Below are 7,846 nucleotides of genomic sequence, written 5' to 3' on the forward strand. Positions count from 1 at the left end.
TGCTATTGCGTGGTCTTTAAAGTTGACTATCACATGTGACCCATGTCAACGTGTTGGAAGTCTAACTCGTAGGCAAATGATGCCTCTTCAGCCCATTACTGCTATTGAAATTTTTGACATGTGGGGCATCGATTTCATGGGCCCATTCCCACCATCTTTTGGATATGAGTATATTTTAGTTGGTGTTGAGTATGTATCCAAATGGGTAGAAGCTGTGCCTTGTTGAACGAATGACCACAAACCAGTTTTAAAATTTCTTAAAGAAAACATATTTTCTAGGTTTGGGATGCCCAAGGTTATAATTAGTGATGGGGGAAAACATTTCTGTAATAAACCTTTTGAGATCCTGTTACGAAAGTACGGTATCACTCATAGAATTCCAACTCCTTATCACCCGCAGACGAGTGGCCAAGTAGAGTTAGCCAATCGGGAGATTAAACGAATTTTAGAGAAAATGGTGAATCCATCATGCAAAGACTGGTCTTTAAAACTTTCTGACGCATTATGGGCTTACCGTACTACTTATAAAACTATTCTTGGTATGTCTCCGTATCGGCTAGTCTATGGAAAAGCATGTCATCTACCTGTTGAAATAGAGCATAAATCGTATTGGGCCATTAGAAAATTAAACTTTGAATTGCAAGATGCTGGTTTAGCTAGAAAATTACAATTAAGTGAGTTGAATGAAATTTGTCGGGATGCGTATGACAATGCTAGACTTTGTAAAGAACGAATGAAAATTAGGCATGATAAATCAATTCTAAGAAAATCTTTTGAACCTGCACAAAAAGTTCTTTGTTATGACTCTCGCTTACATTTGTTTCCTGAAAAGTTACGATCAAGATAGACAGGTCCTTTTATTGTAAAAACAGTTTTTCCATACGGGGCAGTTGAAATTGAGAATCCACAGGATGGCAAAATTTTTAAGGTAAATGGACACAGATTAAAACCTTTTCTTGAGAATTTTGCAGATGAAGAGGACTCCTTTCCCTTGGAGGAGCCTTCTTATGACTGAGCATGACGGCCAAGGTATGTGTATATTAGTTAGAATTATTATTATTATTATTATTATTATTATTATTATTATTATTTTCCTCTAGTTTTCTTCTTATTTTGTAGGTCTTCTTTTCTGGAAATCAACAGCTCAAGGTATTCTTCTTCTCTCTATTATTTTCTCTATTGTCTCTCACATATAGTTTTCTTGCATCTTTTACATTGAGGACAATGCAATGTTTAAGTTGGGGGGCGGGAAATATTTTGACCAAAAACAAAAAAAAACTTGTTTTTGTATTTGATTTATTCTATTAATTTCTTTTCTGAGCAAATGCACATGTATTTTCATATTGAGTTTGTGCAACTATTAAGGAAAGGAACATATGCATACTATGATTGATTAGAGACCTATTATTAGATCCCCACACGTGTACTTAATGACAATAGGAAAGCCTCAGGAGTTCACATTTGTTAACTGCATTTTTGTTAGCTTTATCCGTAAAAGAAGTACGAGTATCCTTGTTCGTACCATAAGGTTCATGATTTGGTTTTTACATAAAGATAGAGGTTGAATATCCCAGTTAGATTACTTAGGTGCCTTATGATCCGACCTTGGTTGACCTATAGTCACGATGCAGTCACATATATAATAAAAATATCTATATGGTTCAATCTACTATCTCTTTTCTTGCATGATAATAATAATAAAAAAAAATCCTTATGATGACAAGTCTGGCCTCGTGGCGTAGTCTGGTTCGAGTAATTAAGTCCGAGGGGTGTTTCACCTAATGTCTTGAGCCAACTGGATCGGGGGTCATTGACTGAAAGCTCGCTATATGGGCCTTACTAGAGCCTAATGGGGTTGAACTATTGTAATCGTCATATGTTTTTAAAAATAAAAATAAGCATGAATAGGGTTGGTCGGACTGAACCTAGTGACATGTGGTAATGACTGGTTTGACTCCATTGTGTTGGACCTCTGTGTACCCGGGTTGTTTAGTTGGGATTGATAGCTCTTTCTTTACATGCGAACCATTCTTGACAAATTTAGACAACATGTGATATTCTGAAAATTTGATGGATCAAGTTCTAATAAACTGAAGAAAACACTTGTGAACTTGAGTAGTGCACCTAAAACTCAGGCGATGCCCTATTGTGGTGGAGGTATTAGTACTCTGAGAAAGTCATGCTATTTTATGCACACTACATTTTCATATTTCTTTGTTTTGACAATTGTCATGGTTGAAAATATATATCAATTAATTACATGTGTATTAGCTTAAGATTTATTTCATATTTTTATTATTAGAATCTCATGTCATATCATTCATGATGTTTGTGGGTAACATCACTGCAAATCCTCATGAGACAACACTCGTCCACTAGGGTAACCTAGGGGTTTAACGGCTTGTTGCACGTGCTAAGTGCAATCGTGATGCCCTACGAAAGTAGGTACGTATCTTAGTTTTGTATTTTTAGTTTTAATAAAATGTCATAGGTTAAACCACACCTTTTGCACTCTCAGATTATCATTTGCTCGTTAATCGCTAGAGACTAGCAATAAGCTAGTTGGGGGGTGTGATGAGAGCACAAAAGTGCGATCTACACATCACTTAAATTAGTATTATTGCTAACAAATAATGATAGAAGTGCTGTATTAATATTATATTTTTGTGGGGTGCAGGTGATCGGAAATCAAAGCTAAAATGCACATTGGGTCCAAAAATATGCATCACTGCAGGTGACCAGCCAACTGCATGGGTCGACCCCAGTTGCACACTAGAAGGAGGTCAAGTTCAGCCGTATACTTCGTCGCAGCTTCATTCTTCTGCAAGCCCAAGCATCTATTCCACGTGTCCGCTCGCGTGGAAGAAACGAGCATCCTCTTCTTTTCCCCATTTCAAAGGCTTTTGGAGTTCATTCATCCCAGCAGTCACCCCCGCATCATCTGCCGCGTCCACGAAGCATCCGAAGCGTCCGAATCCAGTGATCCACCTTCCAAATCTCATCTTCCCCGAGTCCGCTTCTCCCGCGTGCAATCTTCCTGCTCTCAGCATTGGATCTTCCCAGCATCCGGCAGCCGTCCACCTCTTCTTCCGCCTCTCCCGCGAGTGATCCTCCACGTCCAGATCTCACGCGTTGGAGCGTCCCAGCCATCCGTGATGGTTTCGTGCCTCACCCTCCGCGTCTCCGCCCCCAGCAAAGTTCCTTTTCTTCCGCCGATCTCGTCCACGTTCCCAGCTTTCTCCGGTGTTCCCGCGTACAAGATCCTGCAGGCATCCTTGATCCACCTTCCAGATCTCAGATTCCCACATCCAAGGCCCTTCTACCAACTCCTCCGCATCTCATCCCAGCAAAGAACCAGCTTCTGAGCCCGTGATTTCAGCATCCGTGATCACGCCCCGTCCGCTCATCCCATTGGCCTCACGAGTCACAGCTTCTCCCAGCCGTCTGCGTGCAGCCCATCATCCCGCGATGCATGCGATCGCGATCTTCCGAGTAGAAAGCACGACGAATGCTTAGAAATTGAGTTCATATGTTCATGAAACATATACCATGATTAGATCTATCCTACCATTCATTTTTAATTAAAAACCATAGAGTTTATTTCTTGGATGCACTATCATCAAGGGGAATTCCAGATCCCTACCATCTTTTTTTCATTGAACTTTGTTTATTGCTATATTGTTCTCCGATTTTAATTTCTGAAAATCAAAACATCATCTTAATCCACAAATTTATTGAATTAATTAATCTAAAATTATATTAAATAATCTAATATATATTTCGTTTCCTGAGGATTCGATCTCGGACTCTCGAGATTTTACTACTTGTACGATTCTCCTATACTTGGGAGATTAGTTTCGCGAAAACATTTTTGCGAGCGCGTCAAATAGTAAGATGGAAGAACCAAGGAAGAAGATTGAATGCCTCTGCCCAGCCTTTTTCTTTTCCTTCTTTTTGAACTAAGATGAAGAAGGAAGAGGGCGTCCTAGGCTTTCCTTTTTCTTCTCTTGATTGCGGCTCAAAGGAGGAAGATGGAGGAGGATGCTCACGGCTGGAATGAGGAGGAAAAGCCTTGAAAAGTGGCCGAAATTCCCATGATCTTTTAATGCCTTAAGGGATAAAGATGAGTTCCTATTTTTAAGGAACTCATTCTTATCCCTTTAGGTGGCAAGCAAGGAGGGGCGTAGCCCCCTCCTTTTCTTCTCATGCAAGCACCAAGGGGAGGGGCATGGGCCCCTCCCTCAAGTCCAATTAAATCCACCATTTAATCAAATTAAAGGGTGATTTAATTTGGGTTCATTTCATGAGTCCAATCCTATTCAAAATAGGATTTTTATGAACCCATTTCAATTTCCTCCTTATCCTAATCTAATTAGGATTTAATTGAACCATGACTCTATTGAACTCTTCAATTCTAATCCAATTAGGAGTCATGAAATTAATTAGATTAAATTTAAAATTAATTAGGACTTAAGAAAATCCTAATCTAATCAGGACTTGTTCAAATTTCAGCCCTAAGACAATTAGGACTTAAGAAATCCTACTCCTAGTAGGACTCTAATTTAATTTAAAATTCTAATCCAATTAGAACTCTAAGGATCCTACTCCAAGTAGGACTCATGATCAGGTCCAATTAATTAAATCCAATTAATTAAATTAAATTGCAATCCGATTGCAATTGTTCCTTCCTCTAACCACTAACTCTTAGCGGGTTAACCATTTATCAATCCAATTGATCATATGTGATTCTTAATCACAATTCAACCATCGGATCGGTCAATACTTCTAATGTGTGTGACCCATAGGTTCTATTCTGACTGGTAGTGAGATATATTGCAATCTCTATCACAATATCATTGAAAACTTCTTTCAATGGGTTGAAACAATTCCAACTCAACTCACCAGGGATTATTGACCATCGAGATGAACCCTGTGAGTCTCACCATCCACCAGTGACACCTAGCAGTATGTAGTGGCTACCCAGCAGAATAGAATGATGAATCTCTAGATGCAGTTATCGTATGATACAGTCCTTCTATCGTGGATTCCTACAGACCGGAGGTCATAGATAACTCGTCAAACCCTGTTGTATGTCATATGTCTAGATTTATTCGACTTGAGTTCGATAGTGAAAAACTCTTTCTCCACTTTATATTACTGCCCTGGCCAAGGTCTTAGAACTCAGTCTAATAAATCACATAGGATCACTCCTCTTCTATCAAGATCGATAGATTCTATGTAAGTGCATACCCTACTCCTACAGTGAACCTACTGCAGCCAATCTACACAACAAGGACCCATATGACTAGAGACCATGTATATGTGCAGTCAAACTACAATAATCTCACTGTGAATAGCCGAAGCACCGCAGGTCAAAGGACCAGTCATACTACTGCAACATCAAGCAAGTCACTGACGAGTGGATAGACATCCAAGTGAATTCTTGTCTTGATCACGCTTAGTACCCTTGTTCTCTAACAAGCACCTGCACTATCACTTCAGTGTCCCTACACTGTGGACTTGAGTCTCGTCCATCCATAAGGAAAGTGATCTGTGCACTGATCAGATCGATCACCATCCTCGTGATGATCCATTGATCAGGAGCATTTAGAAATTAATCACCAATGATACATGGCTCAAATTCTCAACTCTTGAGAATATGTATGATCTTATTAATTTCTTGGACGATTCATAGACACATAAACAATATGAATGAAAAAATACCCTTTTATTATTCAATAATAATAAAGTCAAGTGCAAATTTATGTCCCAGAATTAATAACGTGTCCGCCAGATTGGCTTCTAGGGCATATATCTAATAATCTCCCACTTGCACTAAAGCCAATCAGACATATATCTAAGTTCTATCTTCGCAAGGTGGGCTTCAGTCTTCTGCTGATTTAACTATTTAGTGAGCGGGTCCGCCACGTTGTCCGCGGAGTCTACTCTCTGCACCTCGATATATTTCTTTTTGAGGTAGTCGCGTATGAGGTGAAAGCGCCGCTCTATGTGCTTGAACTTCTGATGAGACCTAGGCTCCTTAGCAAGAGCTACGGTGCCATTATTATCGCAGTAGAGTGTGATGGCATTTGATGGCATTACATCTATCTCTGCAATGAATTTCTTGAACCAGAAGGCTTCCTTTGCAGCTTCAGAGGCGGCAATATACTCAGCTTCATGGTAGAATCAGCAATGATCGGTTGTTTGGAACTCTTCCAATTTACCGTACCACCATTGCACAAGAACACATATCCAGATGTAGATTTTCTATCATCAATATCAGTCATGAAATCTGAATCTGTGTATCCTTCTACCTTTAACTCTGATGATCCTCCAAAAACCAAGAACAAATTTTTAGTTCTTCTCAAGTACTTAAGAATGTTCTTCACAGTTGTCCAGTGCTCTTCACCTGGATTTGACTGATATCTGCTAGTGACACTCACAGCAAGGGCTATATTAGGTCGTGTACACAGCATGACATACATGAGGCTTCCTATTGCAGAAGCATAAGAAATCCTGCTCATGCGTTGAATCGTTTCAGATGTGTTGAGGCACATCTTCTTGGAGAGATGAATCCCATGCCTTAGGGGTAATAGACCCCTCTTGGAGTTTTCCATACTGAACCTTTTCACTACCTCCTCTATGTACATCTTCTGTGATAGGCCAAGCATCCTTTTAGATCTATCTCTATAAACCTTAATCCCCAAAATGTAGGATGCTTCCCCAAGGTCTTTCATGGAGAATTCTTTTGATAACCAGACCTTGACCGAGGTTAGCATGGGAACATCATTCCCAATCAAGAGGATGTCATCCACGTACAGTACGAGGAATACGACAGCACTCCCATTAACCTTCTTGTAAACACACGGTTCCTCTTCGTTCTTGATGAAATCAAACGATTTGATCGCATCATTAAAATGAGTGTTCCAACTCTGAGATGCTTGCTTTAGTCCATAGATGGACCTTTGCAGCTTGCATACCTTATGATCACCATCACTGGAAGTGAAACCCAAAGGCTGCTCCATATAAATATCTTCATCAAGATATCCATTCAGGAAAGCAGTTTTCACATCCATCTGCCGTATTTCATAATCATGAAATGCTGCAATGGTAAGCAATGTTTGAATGAATTTCAGCATGGCTATAGGTGAAAAGATCTCCTGATAGTCAATGCCTTCGCGCTGACTATACCCTTTCGCCACTAGCCTTGCCTTATAGGTCTCTACCTTTCCATCCGAACCTATTTTCGTTTTATAGATCCATTTACATCCAATAGGTACTATACCTTCTGGTGGATCCACTAAGGTCCAAACTTGGTTGGAATACATGAGTCTATCTCTGACTTCATGGCTTCTAGCTATTTCTCGGAATCGATATCAGATATCGCCTCGTTGTAGGTATTGGGATCCTGTACATGTTCCCTATCTCCCATGAGGAACATTTCCTCGGTATCATCTACTAGTATACCTAAGTATCTATCAGGAGGATGGAAGACCCTACTTGATCTACGAGGTGGAGGAGGTTCAACGTGTATTGGCTCTATGTGAATAGGTTCTATAGGATCCATTACTCATTGCTTTTCAGAGACTTTCTCTTCAAGCTCAATTTTCCTCCCACTGCCTCTATCAAGGATAAACTGTTTTTCTAAGAAGATGGCATGTCGGCTCACAAACACATTGTGATCCTCTGAGATGTAAAAATTGTATCCTAATGACTCTTTAGGATATCCTATGTGTTGCCGGGGTGAAAATCCCGCGGGATTTTCACCCCGGCAACACTATGAAATGAGCACTTATGGTCCTAGACTCTAACTTGTCCGCCTGTTGTCGCTTGACGTAGGCCGGAC

Source organism: Phoenix dactylifera, unplaced genomic scaffold, assembly GCF_009389715.1.
Source record: "Phoenix dactylifera cultivar Barhee BC4 unplaced genomic scaffold, palm_55x_up_171113_PBpolish2nd_filt_p 000937F, whole genome shotgun sequence".
Taxonomy (NCBI): Eukaryota; Viridiplantae; Streptophyta; class Magnoliopsida; order Arecales; family Arecaceae; genus Phoenix; species Phoenix dactylifera.